Genomic DNA, 18312 nt, shown 5'->3' with positions numbered 1-18312 from the left:
CCACCCTACAGGATGAAACCATCTGCACCCAATTGCCTGCAGTAGTACAGGTATTTATTTGTCAGATTCCTACGACCCCTTTCCTCCAGGATCTGGAGCCAGCATGCATTAAAGCTACCGGATCGAGGCTGCAAAAATCCGGAAGACCGCCAGAGGCCAGGGGTGGGGAAATACAGTACGGACAACTCAGCCTCGATTTAGTGCAGTAGCTCCATCCAACTAAGTCGTAGGCGGGGAAGATCCTGCGCGTTTATACCCGTTTAAAAAAAGGAAGCACGGTCCCGCGCGGCTCATTAAGGCGGCACTCTGCAGATGCTCAGAGGAGCCGTTTGCGCCAACGAGGCACGCGGCCCCCAGAGCCGGAGAAGCAGCGGGCTTGTCACGTGACTTCTTTCTCTTTCGCCGCCCGCCGGTCCCTTTAAACCCTCTTTCGCCGCGCGAGTGGGAGGAGACGGAGAGAGGCTGGAAGGCGGCGGGGGCGCCCCTTTTGCGCTGCTGCTGCTGCTGCTGGGCGCCCGGAGCGCTTTGCGCGGCTGCCTCGCCAGTCTCTCCGGCCGCCTTTCTTCCGTCCTTCCGCCCTGACTCAGAGGCCGCTGGGGGAGGACCGAGCCGGGAGCCCCTCTTCCTTGCCTCTCCGAGCCCGGTGAGCGCTGCGCCCCGTCCTCTCCGGCCCCTCGCTTCCTCCCCTCCTCGCCCCCCTCGCCTTCGGTGCAGCGGCAGAATCCGCCTCTCTTGTCCCCGCTTTCGCCTCGAGTTCGCCTTTTGTAAAGGGGGCGGGTGGTGGGGGGCGCCGGAGGCGCGTGTCCGGACTGAAAAGCAGCGGGTTCCTCTTCTTTCTTCTCCCCGCTGACCTGTTTCAGTTGTAACGTCCGTAGGGAAAGCTTTGGCCCCTCGGGGAAGGGAACCCCGCGGAAAAGCGAACGGGGCATCCCTCCCTCCCCGGCTTTAAGCCTCGTAGCCTTAACAGACACTCGGGTGTGTTGCGTGGCTGGCTTGTGAAGCTTTGGGGGGGTCCCACGCTCCCCCACCCTGCATATTCCCATCCTTCTTTCGGTTTACCAATTTGCCTTGTTCTCTTCATTTCTTAAGGATCAGAGTGGGTGCTGCCAGTAGGCGAGTGTAGGTGGTAGTTAAGCCAGATTATGGGGGGGAGGTGTTTCTTATTTTTGTTTGTGGCTTACTGCTGGTTCCCCCACCTCTTTGCTTTTGAACAGCAAGTGTTTACCTCTGTGGGGGTGAGAGAGAGATTCACACCCCCTCCCTTTCATGTAGCATTGGGATTCCTTACACACACACACACACACACACACACACACGGATACATATACACATACACTTAGCTAGATCAACTTTTCCCGTTTCCATGTTCCTGGTGGGAAGATCAAATGGTATTCCATGTTCTGTGAATTGAACAATTCTGGAAAGAAGCCCTCTCTTAATTTCTGGGATGCTGTGACACCTTTGTCCATTCACAATTCTATCTGAAAATGCAAGGAAGGGAAACTTTGGTGGGGGGGGAATCTCCCTTCAGCCTTTCACTGTCCCTGCACCTGTGCCAAGGGCAGGCATTGGATGTGAACCAGGCTTCAGAAATTGCATTTGTCCCATCTCAGTGGCTGCCTGACTCACAGATGATTGTTTGGCTGCAGGAAGGGTTGTAAATGGTTCCAGATGGGCTGCACATTTCCACCCACCTTCCTTTTTAATCAATGGGCTTCCTTATTAATGACTCGCCACAGCCACGTGCTGTGCTGCTGAGGAGGCCGGTATGGTGAGATGGAGTGAGCTGGCTGCCTCAGACAACTGGCTATGGGTGTAATGAAGGGACAGCAGACTGAGGATTATCTAATTTTATTTAATTCTTTTAATTGCCAGGGAAGTGCTGGTGGGATTTTCTGCCTCGGGGGCTAAAATAATTTGTGTTGCTTTGCATCCTTCCTAGGGAAGAGACAATATTCGTTTCTCTGCCTGAAACAGCAAAATGGCTTGCCCCACTCCTTGTAGGTATTTGCTGTGCTTGGCGTATTTTATGCTCTGATCTGATGCAGGGAACCCCTTTATTCAGAGATAGCAGCATCCCCTGATCTTTTCCTTTGCCTTCCCACCTCCCTGCTTTTCAACCCACACCTTGCTGCATTATATATTTACTAGCAAAAGGCCCATCGATATGATTGGCTGGTACATTCAAGACAGTGCATTGTAAAGACCGTGTGTGTGTCTGTGTCTGTGTGTCTGTGTGTGTACACACATGTGTCTCACTATGTGCTCTGCATGCAAAGATCTTCCATCGAAGGTGGAAGTCACTGGGGCTTTTTGCTGCAACCCTGAGCCATGCATAGAGATTTCTTTTCCTCCCCAGAAGGGAGTCGTGAATATTGACTCTTCCCTTAGAGGGAAAAGCCACATTTAGGGATTCTGCTGGGATAAGGGTAAAATTAGCTGCTTTAAGAACAGAGCTAGGTTCTGTTGATGCGTTCCTAGATCTGTTGTCTTTTGGTTATGCTACTTGGGATCTACATGGAAATATAATGCCTTAATTTGGTAATGCATTTCTACTCTGGCTAAAGGAGCTTACTGCTGTGTGTAAAAGAAACAGGATTTTCTGTCCCTTAAACTTGGAGAGATGGTGGGTCAGCAATGGGAAATTAAAAATGGACAGCTTTCCCTCCTTTTTCTGAACTATGTAGCCTGGTGATTGCCTAGTGGGAAAAAAAAGTTGGACTTCAGAATCAATGTTTGTTGCATATTGTGGATGGATCATCAATCCTCATTTGAGAAAATATTGAACCCTGTTGGCAAGTGGTTTGCCTTTTGTATTAGATAGAAAAGAAAAGGACCAAACAGAATTTGGAAAAGGTGTGTGTGTGTTTTATTAATGTATTAATTGCATGTCTGTGATGCCCAAACTCTCTTAAGGTGGTTCATAGAATGGCAATAAACCCATAAACAATTACACTATATAAAATATGACATCCATTCTTAAAGTAAGAAACAAAAAAGGTAGCAGCATGCAAGAAAATTCATGTTTTCTAAAAACTGAAGGCCATAACCTGCTTTAGATTTCTTGCATCAGCAAAATGGGTTGTAGGTTTTGTAATTAACTAGATAACGCAGTAATCTAATAATAAAGTAGTTTTTCACTTGGTCTGCAAAATGCACAATCTAGTCGTCCAATTTCTCAACCACAACACTCTTCCCCAACGCAGTGCCCTCTCAGTATGTTAAGACTGCAATTCCCAGAATTCCCCAGCCAATGTGGGGGAGGTTAAGCCCCCAGCCACCACTGCCTCCTTGGGACCTGAGTCTGTCTTGCTGCTGTACCATGTGTCAGGATGGTGCACCTGGAAGAGTCCAAACTCCAAGTTCCTCAAACAAGCATCAGCAATGCAGGTCAGGTAAATCCCCTTTTCCACCATCACATAATGAATAGAAGATTTTATATTAGGCCAGCCTAATGATTTGGCAATGTCAGCAACAGGAGCAGAGGACAGTAAGCTGTCTAGTATTTTAGATTACATTGGGGAATAATTAGAAGAAAGAAAAAACATCACAGAAGAAATAACATATAATGTAACATACTGATATTCCTCAACTGAGTAGATCCTCATAACGCATGAATACAAGTACCTTAAACTTGTGTCCCCCCCCCCCCGCAGGTCAGATTATTTTTTATTTATTTATCATATTTTTATTACCGCCCATCTCCCCCACTCAGGGGACCCTGGGCGGTTCACAATAAAACAGTATAAAATTCAATAAAATCAAAATAATATCAATAAATATACATATGAAATATAATAAAATCTAAGTGATGGCAGATCTAATTCCACCCAAAGGGGACAGGACTGGTTCCAGCAGGGCTAGGGAACCAACCAACCCCAAGAGTGGCTCTTCTTCTCCCCACTCCAGGTATGGTGACAAAACCAGGTCTTCAGCCATTTCCTGAAGTCCAGAAGGGAGGAGGCCAACCTCACCTCCCGGGGAAGGATGTTCCAGAGGGCGGGAGCTGCTGCAGAGAAGGCCCGCCTTCTGGACCCTGCCAGATGGAATTCTCTTGCAGACGGGGTCCGTAGCATGCCCTCTCTGCATGACCGGGTGGGACAGGTTGATGTAACGGGGATGAGACGGTCCCTCAGGTAACCTGGACTCATGCCATGTAGGGCTTTGAAGGTGATAACCAGCACTTGAATTGGACATGAGTTACGCGTGCCAGGATTCTTCTGACACTTGTTTTAATTTTTTTACCTACTTGTGATCCCCCTTCCTTTCAAGAAGCTCAGGGAGGATGGATAGTTCTCCTTCACTCCTTGATTTATCCTTGTAGGGAAGGATGACAGTAATGGTGTCAGAATCAGATCACTCAGTGCAGAACTACAGGTAGTCCTTGTTTAACAACCATTCTTTAAGTGATGGTTCGGACTTACGATGATGATGGAAAAAATGACTTACAACCGATCCTCATACTCACGACTGTCGCAGCATCCCCACAGTCATGTGATCACAATTTGGGCACTTGGCAACCAGTTCACATTTATGACCATTGCAGCATCCCATGGTCATGTGATCTCCATTTTTGACCTTCCTGGTTGGTTTCTGGCAAGCAAAATCAATGGGGAACTGTGTGATTTGTTTGATGACCATGTGGTTTGCTTAACAACCATGGTGATTTGCTTAACAACTACTGCAAAAAGGTGGTAAATTTAGGTCAGATTCACTTAATGACTGTTTCACTTAGCAACCAAAATTCTGGTCCCAGTTGTGGTTGTTAAGCAAGGACTACCTGTATGTGAGGATTTTAATCTGGGTCTCCCAGATTAATTTTAGCCTGACACCTTAACCACTTGTTTTGGTCCAAACTCTGCTCAGGTGTAACTTTGATATATAAACTATATTGGCTCAATGGAAGTTGAGTTGGCTGCCCATATTGCTGGCTTGAGTTTCTAGGGATGTCGTTTTACTGAAAGACCATTTTCGTAGAAAATTTAAGGTCAACACTGGGGTAGACCTAATGGAACAGCTGCTAAAGATCTAGATTGCTTTTGTTGTTGTTGTTTATTCGTTTAGTCGCTTCCGACTCTTCGTGACTTCATGGACCAGCCCACGCCAGAGCTTCCTGTCGGTCGTCAACATCCCCAGCTCCCCCAGGGACGAGTCCGTCACCTCTAGAATATCATCCATCCATCTTGCCCTTGGTCGGCCCCTCTTCCTTTTGCCTTCCACTCTCCCTAGCATCAGCATCTTCTCCAGGGTGTCCTGTCTTCTCATTATGTGGCCAAAGTATTTCAGTTTTGCCTTTAATATCATTCCCTCAAGTGAGCAGTCTGGCTTTATTTCCTGGAGGATGGACTGGTTTGATCTTCTTGCAGTCCAAGGCACTCTCAGAATTTTCCTCCAACACCACAGTTCAAAAGCATCGATCTTCCTTCGCTCAGCCTTCCTTATGGTCCAGCTCTCGCAGCCATATGTTACTACAGGGAACACCATTGCTTTAACTATGCGGGCCTTTGTTGTCAGTGTGATGTCTCTGCTCTTAACTATTTTATCGAGATTTGTCATTGCTCTTCTCCCAAGGATTAAGCGTCTTCTGATTTCCTGACTGCAGTCAGCATCTGCAGTAATCTTTGCACCTAGGAATACAAAGTCTTTCACTGCTTCTACATTTTCTCCCTCTATTTGCCAGTTATCAATCAAGCTGGTTGCCATAATCTTGGTTTTTTTGAGGTTTAGCTGCAAGCCAGCTTTTGCACTTTCTTCTTTCACCTTCATCATAAGGCTCCTCAGTTCCTCTTCACTTTCAGCCATCAAAGTGGTATCATCTGCATATCTGAGATTGTTAATGTTTCTTCCAGAGATTTTAACTCCAGCCTTGGATTCCTCAAGACCAGCTTGTCGCATGATGTGTTCTGCATACAAGTTGAATAGGTAGGGTGAGAGTATACAGCCCTGCCGTACTCCTTTCCCAATCTTAAACCAGTCCGTTGTTCCGTGGTCTGTTCTTACTGTTGCTACTTGGTCGTTATACAGATTCTTCAGGAGGCATACAAGATGACTTGGTATCCCCATACCACTAAGAACTTGCCACAATTTGTTATGGTCCACACAGTCAAAGGCTTTAGAATAGTCAATAAAACAGAAATAGATGTTTTTCTGAAACTCCCTGGCTTTTTCCATTATCCAGCGGATATTGGCAATTTGGTCTCTAGTTCCTCTGCCTTTTCTAAACCCAGCCTGTACATCTGGCAATTCTCGCTCCATGAACTGCTGAAGTCTACCTTGCAGGATCTTGAGCATTACCTTACTGGCATGTGAAATGAGTGCCACTGTTCGATAGTTTGAACATTCTTTAGTGTTTCCCTTTTTTGGTATGGGGATATAAGTTGATTTTTTCCAATCTGATGGCCATTCTTGTGTTTTCCAAATTTGCTGGCATATAGCATGCATTACCTTGACAGCATCATCTTGCAAGATTTTGAACAGTTCAGCTGGGATGCTGTCTTCTCCTGCTGCCTTGTTATTAGCAATGCTTCTTAAGGCCCACTCAACCTCACTCTTCAGGATGTCTGGCTCTAGCTCACTGACCACACCGTCAAAGCTATCCCCGATATTGTTATCCTTCCTATACAGGTCTTCTGTATATTCTTGCCACCTTTTCTTGATCTCTTCTTCTTCTGTTAGGTCCTTGCCATCTTTGTTTTTGATCATACCCATTTTTGCCTGGAATTTACCTCCAATGTTTCTAATTTTCTGGAAGAGGTCTCTTGTCCTTCCTATTCTATTGTCTTCTTCCACTTCCGCGCATTGCTTGTTTAAAAATAATTCCTTATCTCTTCTGGCTAACCTCTGGAATTTTGCATTTAATTGGGCATATCTCCCCCTATCGCTGTTGCCTTTTGCTTTCCTTCTTTCTTGGGCTACTTCTAGTGTCTCAGCAGACAGCCATTTTGCCTTCTTGGTTTTCTCTTTCTTTGGGATGTATTTTGTTGCCGCCTCCTGAACAATGCTGCCAACTTCTGTCCAGAGTTCTTCCGGGACCCTATCTACTAAGTCCAGTCCCTTAAATCTATTCTTCACCTCCACTGCATATTCCTGAGGAATATTCGTGAGCTCATATCTAGCTGATCTGTGGGTCTTCCCTAATCTCTTTAGTCTGATCCTAAATTGTGCAAGAAGAAGTTCATGGTCTGAACTACAGTCAGCTCCAGGCCTAGTTTTTACCGACTGTACAGATGTCCGCCACCTTTGGCTGCAAAGGATGTAATCAATCTGATTTCGGTGTTGTCCATCTGGTGAAGTCCATGTGTAAAGCCATCTCTTAGGTTGTTGGAAGAGAGTGTTTGTTATGCAGAGTGAATTGTCTTGGCAAAATTCTATCAGCCTATGTCCTGCTTCGTTTTGTTCTCCCAGGCCATACTTACCTGTAATTCGAGGTGTCATTTGACTGCCCACCTTAGCATTCCAGTCTCCTGTGATGAAAATAACATCTCTTTTAGGCGTGTTGTCCAGTAGGTGCTGCAGATCCTCATAGAACTGCTCTACTTCAGCTTCTTCAGCATTTGTGGTTGGGGCGTATATTTGGATCACTGTGATGTTAGATGGCTTGCCCTGAATTCGAATTGAGATCATTCTGTCGTTTTTGGGGTTGTATCCAAGCACTGCTTTAGCCACTTTACTATTAATTATGAAGGCTACTCCATTTCTTCTGTGGTCCTCTTGTCCACAGTAGTAGATCTGGTGGTCATTTGATGTGAAGTGGCCCATTCCAGTCCATTTCAGTTCACTGACGCCCAGAATGTCTATCTTTAATCTTGACATCTCACCAATAACTACATCCAATTTGCCCTGGCTCATAGATCTTACATTCCAGGTTCCAATGGTGTGTTGATCCTTAGAACATCGGATTCGCCGTTCACCACCAGCACCGTCGGCCGCTAGCCGTCCTTTCGGCTTTGAGCTAGCTGCGTCATCACGACTGGGGCTAGTTGAGCTCATCCTCTGTTCCTCCCCAGTAGCATTTTGACCATCTTCCGACCTGGGGGTCTCATCTTCCGATGGTATACCGACATATCTCTGGTTGTACTGATCCATTTAGTTTTCACGGCAAGAATACTGGGGTGGGTTGCCATTACCTTCCCCAGGGATCGCATTTAGTCTGACCTCTCTGTCATGACCTTCCCGTCTTGGGTGGCCCTTCACGGTTTAGCTCATGGCATCATTGAGGTGCTCAAGCTCCAGCACCACAACAAGGTAACGATCCTTTGCGGAGAGATTGCTTTTAGGATTGGCTATTATTCCCTAAAGGACTGTTTTGCCTTCCTGATGCTGCTGCCTAACTTTCTGGGGTAGGCAAGCACAGCCCCAAGTAAGAAAATACTGCAGCTTTCTCTATTTAACACTTTACTTCTGGATATTTGTACAGATTGATGCTGGGCGGGGGGGAGCAAGTGCAGTGGGGCCGAAAAGAGATGGACCGGGGTGTATTCCACAAAGGCAAGGGGTTTTCAGGCTGTGTGATCTTTTAGTTAAGAAAAAAAAGGTTCCTGGAACCTCTGAACAAGAGGTAGAGCTCTAGTGATAGAAAATTGGCCGTGTCTGAATGAAGTTTTTTCCCCCCTTAATATCTCATAAGACTCCAATCAAGTTCTTGTAGAAACCTAAACTTCATCAGAACACAGTATGAAAAGCCCTGCACTAAGGCATATGCATGTTCAGCCCCGTGCGGTAGGGCAGGCAGCCAGAGTCCTCCTATCGCATTTCAGAGATAAATACAGTGCAATCGTGTATGTCATTTACAGCAATTAATAAACCTGACAGCCTGGGCGCATCCAAAGGCAGTGCTAAGAGTTGTACATAGAGAAGATCATGCACCTTTCCCAGTGCTTTTCTTTTCTTCCCCTTAAGAAGCAGGGACATCCATCCATCTTTCATACAGGGAAGATGTCAGACTGGGAACAAGGACTAAATCAACTCTGTGGTCCAATTCAATCTATTTATTAAAAAAAATCTAGCAGAGGGACGTCAGAAATGGTCAGTTGCATTCTTAAGAGCAAGACAAAACTGAGCATAGACCTAACCAGCAACTTTAACCTTTGAGAATATTTATTACAAAGCAATTCCCTGGGACCTCCGTGGGATTTGGTCTTTACTTTCTGCCGACTGCTTAAAGACAAGACAGTCACGCCCAACAAGGCGTTTTAGGAGAGTAAGTAGCTTCCTAGGAAGGAAATAAAAATTAATCTTGAACAATCTGGTCAGATGCCTTCTAGGACATTCCTGTACTACCTGTCAATAGGGCTGTGCAAAGCAAAAGAAAGAGGTATTTTAGCATGTGGAGAAGTGCATTTGAAGCAGCTCTTTTCAAATAACTAAAGCAGCATGTCTCTTTCTAAGCACGTGGGGCTCTTTCAGAAGCTGCTTCACACTTTCTCTACAGATGCATGCAGTTCACCCCTGCAGACATCCAGGAGCCACTTCTGAAGCAGCCCTGAAGCCCCAAGAAAGACACATTTTTTTCACATTCTGAAGCCCCTCTTTCAAAGGATTTACTCAGCTCTACATGGGCTGCATCATCAAAAATCACCGTGGGCTGTAATTCAGGGCAGGTCATTCATTTAATGGAATGTTCTTTCAAGTAGGAAACAAAAGCCTGGTTCCATCAGTGGTAGGGAAGAGATCCAAAATGTGCAGATTTCTCAAAGGTTTGGAGATAGCACTGTGTAACCCAGAATGACAGGCTAACAGGCTTTGGGCCTCATTCAGCAGGTTTCTTCTCGTGTTAAGAAATATGGCCAAGCTCTCCTGAAATTCATCTCAGCTGCTGGTGCTGCGGAACAGTCTTTCTTGAGCTGGTGTTGCTTAAAGTAGTGGGTGATCTGGTCTACGCTGGAGGCACTAATGGTAATGTTTGATAGAAACTGCTTAGTGTGGATTATTTCCTTTGTGAACCCAGATAATGATAATTTTTGGAGTCCCGTGAAGATACTGGCATCCAGTACTAGCAAAAAGTGACCTCTTCCGTTGGAATCCAGCCCTTTGTAGGTGAAAAAAAATCCTACCCTTTGAATTAGATATGACTAGTAACAATCATCTGATTTGCTTATTACACTAAGCCATAATGTGATTTGTTTGGGCTTAGTATGATATGTGGATTCTTCCCATTAAAGCTTAGTGGTATGTGTAAACCAGGCCACTGTAGCTTATTCAGTAAACCATGGTTTTAAAAACACCTGTCATACAATTACATTTGGATGTAACTTTATACATCAGCATTTAAAAAAAACACCCTGGAACAGCTGCAGCATGCAGGGCATTAGTGTTGTTCTACCAGGATACAAACCCAAAACAGTGATACTTGTGCCACTAGATTTCAGCAGCACAATATTGGAGGATCTAGGGGCCTGCAAAAATGGATCTGGGGAAATGCATGCCAACCACCCACAGGCATATATAAATTCTAAATGCCATGTTGGATCCTTTACAGGTAGTCCTCGCTTAACAGCCCCAATTGAGACTGCAATTTCAGTTGTTAAGTGAAGTGGTCATTAAGTAAATCTGGCCCAATTTTACAACTTTTTTTGCAGTGGTCATTAAGTGAATCACCATGGTCATAAAGCAAACCACATGGTCATTAAGCGAATCATGCCGTTCCCCATTGATTTTGCTTGCCAGAAGCTGGCCGGAAAGGTTGAAAATGGTGATCACATGACCACAGGATGCTGCAATGGTCATAAATGTGAACTGGTTGCCAAGTGCCCAAATTGTGATCACATGGCTGCAGGGAGGCAGCCACGGTTGTGTGAGCTCTGGCTGTAAGTTGGTTTTTTCAGCACCATTGTAAGTATGAACCATCACTCAATGGTCATTAAGTGAGGACTACCTGTAATCTTGAACAGCCTTCTTTTGGACCAAAAGCTACATTGATTGACATGCTGGGGGCTGAAGTGAATGAAGTGAGTGAATGAAGTGAATGCAAAACTTTAAGTATGCATGTAATTAAAATTAAAAGCCAAGTAATTAAATATATCTCATAATTTCCCCCCCACTTGGTCATTAAGCAATACATTAAGGTGGCAACTTCTGTAGGCTATTGGAGGGACCCCCCCTGCTTTGAACAGCTGGAAAACAAAATCTTATTGGCTACCTTGTAGCTCATAACAGGGGACTAGGTAACACAAGGGGATGATGCTTCAGAAACAGGGTACCACAAGAGCTTCCAAATAGCGGAGCAGTGTTGGAGTTAAATCAGTGAATTGATGCAACAGGAATACTGTGGCATGGCACCCTTGGAAGGGATCAACCCTTTGCATGGATTGTGCTCATGCTTTCTGAGATCTTTCAGAGTCCTCCAATGTGCCTTGTTTAATTTACTGTTTGTTATATTGCTGCTAATTAGGGCAATCTTACATCTTACATGTTTAATGTAATTGAATTTCCTACTTGGATTCTGTTAAGGAAGTAACTCTGTAACACGATGCAATGGCAGGATTATATTTCCCTAAAGTTTCTCAGTGTTGCATACATCCTTTCTCCCTTGTGTTTCTGCCCACAGAAGGGACTGAAAATGAGACACCAGAAGTCTTTTCTGAAGACTGATAGATTTACATTTACCATGCTCCTAAATTTATTAGACTTCTTTGACTGGATTTCTAGCCTTCACAGCCTTATTGTGGACTTGAAGGTGGATCAGCCTCCGTAGACAACTGTACATTCGCCTGTGTTCACCAAAGCTGATTTGAATAAAAATGTATTTCATTGCTCCTAGAAGATATGTAGACTTTGCAAGTCAACAAATAACATAATTCAAAGTTGAAGAACAGTCCCTGAGAAAGCCCCTTTGCCCACTCTGTAGCAAAGCTGGTTTTGTTCAAAGATGATGCATTTAAGAATATGTTCCAATTTCTCTCAAAAAGATGTGTTGGTGAGACATAAGGATGGGGGTGTATTCTCACCCCTTGAGTTAAGTTTGGGAGACAAGAGGCAGTGGGCTCAATCCGTGAAGCACCAATGAAACTGAATTACTGATGTCGTTGATATAGTTGCAAGGGAGTGCGACTTGAGAAGTTTGATGGGCTTACTTTTAAAAAATATTTTTTTAAAAAAATATAACAGTGTTAATGACTAGGAAGTAAAACATTCGTTATCTGTTGCTGTTAGTTGAATCAGTCGGTCCCCTTGTGCCCTGCACGTGAGTGAGATGCTGCGAAGCCACAAAAGCTCAACAGTCCCACCAGTGGCTTTGTTGCTATTTATTCTGCCGGCTCCAAGAATTCTCACTTTTGTTACAAGATAAGTGTCATGCTTAATGCCTGCCGGTTTCTAGTAATTATTTTCCAATTTTCCATGTTCTGATTTTTAGCTTTCTGGTGGGCTGAAAGGACAACATCTGTCCAAGGGTTTACATCTTCTCCTCTTTTCTCTAACAAAGCGTACACATTTCTTTGCAGCATTTATATTGGATGCCCAGGAAACTTATTTTCTGAGCAGCTCACTGTGATAAAATAAATAGTTGTGGCATCAACGTAAATGAACTAAAATGCATGGGAAAGGCACCTATTGGGATAGAAACTTGGGTTGAAATCAAAGACTTGAAAAGCCCAGGAGAATAAAAATGGGAAATGGTCTTATTTTTAGCATCTTCTAGTGATCTCACTGTAGCTTCTTTTGTATCAAATTTCACGTTTCTAGGCCATGTGAAAGTCCATTAACAACACAGGCATCTATAAATAAATTTGCACACTCTCAGTCAGAAGTCAGGTTGTGTTGCCATGTCTAACAGACTTGATGGTGTGCTCTGGATGCAGATTTCCTGTTTTTGCTGATTTTTTTTTTCTTCTTCTTGCTAGGGGGAAAAAAAGTGGGGGGAGGAAGAGAAGAAAATTGTCTGGTTTGAGGACCGTTATTACTTACTACACAGCTGGACCAATTCCTAATAGGGCAGTAGAGAAACAATCTGAGAGGGTTCTATTGCTTCTCTGGACAAATGTTTTCTAAACCTTGAATGACAGACGGACCCTTTAGCCGGTCTGGGCAGGAAGTCAAAACTTGAGTTTAGTGGGTGGATGGGAGAGTAAGCAGTTGAATGGAAAGTCATAATACTCGCATTAAGCTGTGGGCTGTTTTTGATGGGGGAAGCTGGAATGGAAAAGCAGGACCTTAACAACTGCCTTTAACAGGAATGAACATGGACAGCCAGACTGATGCCCTGTTTATGTTGCATTCTGTGGGTTGTCTCCTAAGCATCTTTTCTCTTTTTCTTTTTAAAGCTGTTTCTCAACAAGGAGATGTGAGGATCCAGCATGGCATGGCCAGAAATAAATGTCGCTTGTATTTTTAATTCTGCTCAACCTGAAGTTCAAAGCACAGATACTTGGAAATCAAACCTGCTGTAGTAAGACTGGTGACCATCCAAGTAAGTGGCTATTAATAAAGATCACTTAGCACACTTGGCATTTTACAACATAAGCTGAGACTCAGCACAAATTGGTAATCCGGTGATTGGGGCTGATTTCACACAAGTTGGAGAGGTGGAAGTAGTGTGGTTTGGGCTGAGTGGTTGTATGAACTGCCATTGTGGCTTACAGGCCATGGTTTATTCATTTAATATATTGTTGTAATGCTTCCCATGTAATCATTTGAAAGCTGTTTACGAAATGAAAATCATTAAAGTACAACAAGGGCATTAAAACAAATGTCCAATGAAGAATATACTGTAAGCATACGTGCATTAAAAAGTGAGGGGAAAGGAGAGGGAAAAGACCCATAATATTTACAGAGGGCAGGCATGGATAAAAAGGTAAACCTTCAGGATGAGCCTCAAAGTTGTACTAACAGGTACTTTATGGATACTAGAGTGAAAAAAACTTCAAAGACCATATAATAATAGAGAAAGCCTCTCTAAATTTGATGTAGTTTGGGTATTAAGTATGGCAGGTGTGGATAGGATTTTTTTGCACTCAGGGACCACACTTTGATTTTTTTTGGCCTCCAGGCGTCTGCTAGGGGCATGGGCTTGGTTACCTCTGAAATGGGCAGAGTAGAATTTCCGTCTTTTATCTGTGGTTGAAACTGAAAACAGTGGTTGTCTGTTAATGCTAAACACAAAATACAAGGAGTTGCCCACTTTTTTGTCAGTTGGGATTTTCCAAGCAATGAAATGTGTTTTAAGCCATGCATTTTGCCCTTTAATCCTCTTATATATATGCCACCTCCCTCCCACACCCAAAAGTAGCTCTGCCATATCTAAAGGTGCTCTTTTAAGGGGCCTAAAAAGAGGGAGCTGGAGAGGAACAAGCAGACTATGGGTTGCCCACATGGCTTATGGCTTAGTGTTCTAAACAAATTCAGGCAGTTGTGGCTTATTAAACAAACTATGGCTTTGTACATTGTCCAGGGCTACCATATATGGATTGTAAATATCTGGATGACCACTAGATGGAAACCAAGAGAACCAAAGAAGTCTTTCCTGTCTTCTGATGATTATCCAGATTTTTGCAGCCAAAATCTGGTAGCACCAGCAAGTGTATAAACCCAGCCATGCAAAACTCCATAGTTCTATCTCTAGAGGTACAGTATCTTCAACTTCTGACCACTTCACTTTTCATCCATTTTGTCCAGTTTCTACATTAATGTACAGTTTTAAAAATCTGCATGGAAATCCATTTTTTTTAAAAAACCTACATAGGTCTTTCTAAACAGTGACTGTTTAGTGAATAGCTACTTAGAAAATGGTTTATTTCTGGTACATAGTTTAAGCAAGCATCCACATGGAAAAGGAATTAATTGAAAAGTGTGATTGATTATTTATGACGAAAGGCAGAATTTGGGATGGATACCAGGGTGATAAGAAATTCTGAATGTGATACGGTCTGTTATTTGGCAGTGTCCAGAGCAGATCCTGGGAAAAATGAATGTGAAAGAAAAAGAAAAAGGTAAAAGAAACTAGAACGTACGCCACACCAAGTTAGAAAATCGATTCCTCTCTCAACAAAATGAGCAGAAAGTGGATGTAAGGAAAGAGCATGTGGAAGCTGCTTGGAACAGAGTGGAAAGAATTAGGTTACAGAGCCCACAGAAATGTTTGGAATTGTGCTAGTAGGAGGTATGTGAAAGTGTGCCTGGTCTAATGATGAAATGAAAGAAGCTGTGGATGAGGGAAAAAAGCATATATAGGAGAATGATCGCTGCAAAAAAATGAAGATGAGAGAGGTGTTGTATAATGTGTGTAGGGAAAAAATATATTGGCAAACAGTGTGGTCAAAAAGCAAGGCGTTTTTAACATTAAAAGACAGAAAATAGTGATTTTCATAGCAACAAGGAATTATTTTGGAAGTGAGTGAAGGTATTAAAGAAGCCTCCAGTGGAGTAAATGGAATGAAAATAATGAAATTATTTGGGATGAAACTGAAGTGAGAGAATGCTGAGAGGAGGAGTAATTTTTAAGAGAATGATGTGTAAAAGAATAGAATTGAACAGAATGATATAAATGCAAATGCGGACAAAAATATGTATGAAAAGGAAGTCATAAATACTGAGAAATGTTGAAAAATAGTAAATCTGAAGGTGAGGATGGTATAACAGGAGACAAGTTTAAACGAGGATGTGATTTGGTAAACTAGTAGCTGTGCAACTACATCTCTGTGTGAAGATTGCGCCTGTGCCTGACAATTGGAGGAATTTTGTTCTTGTTCTCCAGTAAGAAAAGATAGCAGGAGCAAATGCAAAACTGCAGAGGGAGTTAGTTGTTCAACTACAGGTAGTCCTCGATTTACAACCATTCGTTCAGCAACCTTTTGAAGTTATGATGGTACTGAATGAATGGTGGTTACAACTGGTCCTTGGAGTTCCAGTCATCCCAGCACCTCCACAGTGACGTGATTGTGATCTGGCCACTTGGCAACTGGCTCGCACTTATGACTGGTTGCAGCGCCCTGCGATCACTAGATCGCTATTTGAAACTTTCCCTGATGGCTTCCCCAGAAGGCCAATGGGGAAGCTGGCAGGAAAGGTTCCAAGTCACTGAGGTAAGTCTCCCCCGCCCGTGCACCCTCCCGAGCCTTGCTGCGCCTCCCTCGCGCCCTTCCCCATCTGGCAGCAGCCATTTACCTGCCTGCTGGCCTGCTTGTGAGCTGCCTGGGACTTGCAGCTTCCTGCTGGCTTCCCCACTGACTTGGCTGTGGAAAGCTGGAAGAAAGTTGCCTTGCTTAATGACCGTGGGATTCGGTTAACAACAGCAAACAGGACGTTCTGGTCATAAGTCAAGGACTACCTGTATAACACTTGAATAATGCTTCAACATTGAGAAGGGGGCTAGACAAAGATGTATAATATCTGCTCGCCTGGTAAACGAATAACCTAACAATTTATCCATTGTTATGGATGAATGTATAAAGTATGCTTTTGATGAGGTTAGAGATGCATCTGTCAGAGACATGAATATCGCTGTATTTTTGTATGCTGAAGATGCCATCTTGATGAGTGAAAAGCTGAATGATTTGCAGCAAATGTTAGCCTGTATGATGCAATGTGCTGTATGAATTTGAAAATTAATGTATCAAAGACCAAGGTTTTTGGTTTTGTTTGACAGGAAAATGGAGTGAACTACATAAGTTCTATGGAAGTTCTACATAAACAGTGAAAAACTAGAGCAAATAGATGAATTTGTGTACCTTGGTAGACTGCTTACTGTACTAAAGGGGAAAATGGATGGAAAAACGTGTAAATGGAAAGAGGCAGTGGTAGTATGTGGCCTTTTGCAAGAAATAAATTTTTGTTGAAAGCAGCATAAATGGCTGTGTTTAAGAGCATGCTTCTGCTGCGTTACATAGAAATGAAAAACAAATGTAATTTAAATTACATTTAAGAGAATGGGTTAATGTGTGTGGTAGAACAAGTAGCAGTAGGGGCGGGAATGAATGGTGCTAACGGAATGTGAATTGAATACAAGCATGAGTGACTTAATGCAGAAGTACTTTGAGGTGGTTTGGTCATATGGAGAGAACTGTGGATTGATTTGCAAAACAAATGCATGAAGGAAGAGTAAAGGGCGAGAGGAAGCTGTTGATTCGGGAGGCTGTAGAGAATTGAGAAGTTTAAAGAAGAAAAGGCGCTACATGAAGTGTATGGTTTTGTTGGAAACAAGGACAGTTTGCAAGGATCGAAAGGTATGGGAAGATGTAGTAAATGGTGTTGGTGTAAACTACACGTGGTTGGATTTCCTTTTCTTTCCTCTCCTCTTATTGTATGCCTTTAATTTTATTAGGTTACAATTTCTTACATCTTTTCTACCGTTTAACAATTCTGCTTAATCTGAAAGGGTGTGGTGGGTATGTCTGTATGTTTGTATGATTTATTGGTTTGGACTGAAATACATTGGGCTGAAAGATAAAAATACAGGAAGGGCCCTACTAGATCATATGCCTGAGCCCATCTAGACTCTGGGCCCCCCACCCCTACCTTGTGGGCTTTCCAGAGGAAATGGTTCTCTCTTATTTTTTCCCCCCAATAATATCTCACTTTGAATATCGTAGACATTGTGGGAGGAGAGCCATATTAGTCTGTGGCATCCAAAACTCTGAAGGAATCTGGTAGTACCTATTCAGATTAACAATTTTTGATTAAGAGGCAGATGCTGCCTCTGCATAACCACCTTGTCTTCCTCTCCTTTCCCCCCTCATGCAATTTAAACCCTACTTCAGTGTCCCTTTAATAACATTTCCTAGTCTGATTTTTGCGTCTAGTTCTGGGCACCACACTTTAACAAGGATTCAAAAAACTGGACCAGATGCAGGGATGGGTAGTAAGGATGCTCAGGGGACTGGAAACAGCTTCTGTGAAGAGTGATTATCACTACTGAAAACTAGAAAAGATTTTAAGAGTTCACTTAAGGTATTTGTACAACATATGCCTGGTACAGCTATTGACAATAAAATCCACAATAAGCAAGTAACAATAATAGTATAGGCTTACCGAACAAGACAGTGTTATCTTTTATTACTTGTTTATTGCCCTAACTTACTATGTTTGAGATAGGTAATAGACTATATTATTCCACAGAATGTTTAGTGATTTTAATGCCCTATTCTGTATTATGATGAATATTTTCCCCTCTGGTTTTATCTTAATATGTATATTAGTTTTATTTTGTTTAATTGCCTTTTTATCTGAAAATTATATATCTTACGTACCCAGTGGTATAGGAACAACCTTGAGGTTAAAAAGAATACAGCAGAGAAAACAGTTTCTGTAGTCCAAATGCTAGTTTAAATCAAACCAATACATCCACTGGGACACCAGATTATGAAAAGTGAAACTGGAGAG

General features: G+C 43.1%; 1 protein-coding gene across 1 annotated transcript in view; it reads left to right on the top strand.

The window, feature by feature from the left end:
- Positions 1-464: 464 nt before the first annotated feature.
- SH2B2 (SH2B adaptor protein 2) overlaps positions 465-18312 on the top strand; it is a 59700-nt gene continuing 41852 nt past the window's right edge. Inside the window, exons 1-2 of the mRNA XM_063297921.1 lie at positions 465-643; positions 13260-13405. The gene's annotated coding sequence lies outside the window, so the exon portion shown is untranslated. The remainder of the gene's footprint in view (positions 644-13259; positions 13406-18312) is intronic.

This window comes from Candoia aspera, chromosome 1, assembly GCF_035149785.1.
Source record: "Candoia aspera isolate rCanAsp1 chromosome 1, rCanAsp1.hap2, whole genome shotgun sequence".
Lineage (NCBI taxonomy): Eukaryota > Metazoa > Chordata > Lepidosauria > Squamata > Boidae > Candoia > Candoia aspera.
Note: the sequence above shows the minus strand (reverse complement) of the source record. Positions and strands in the feature narration are given on the sequence as shown.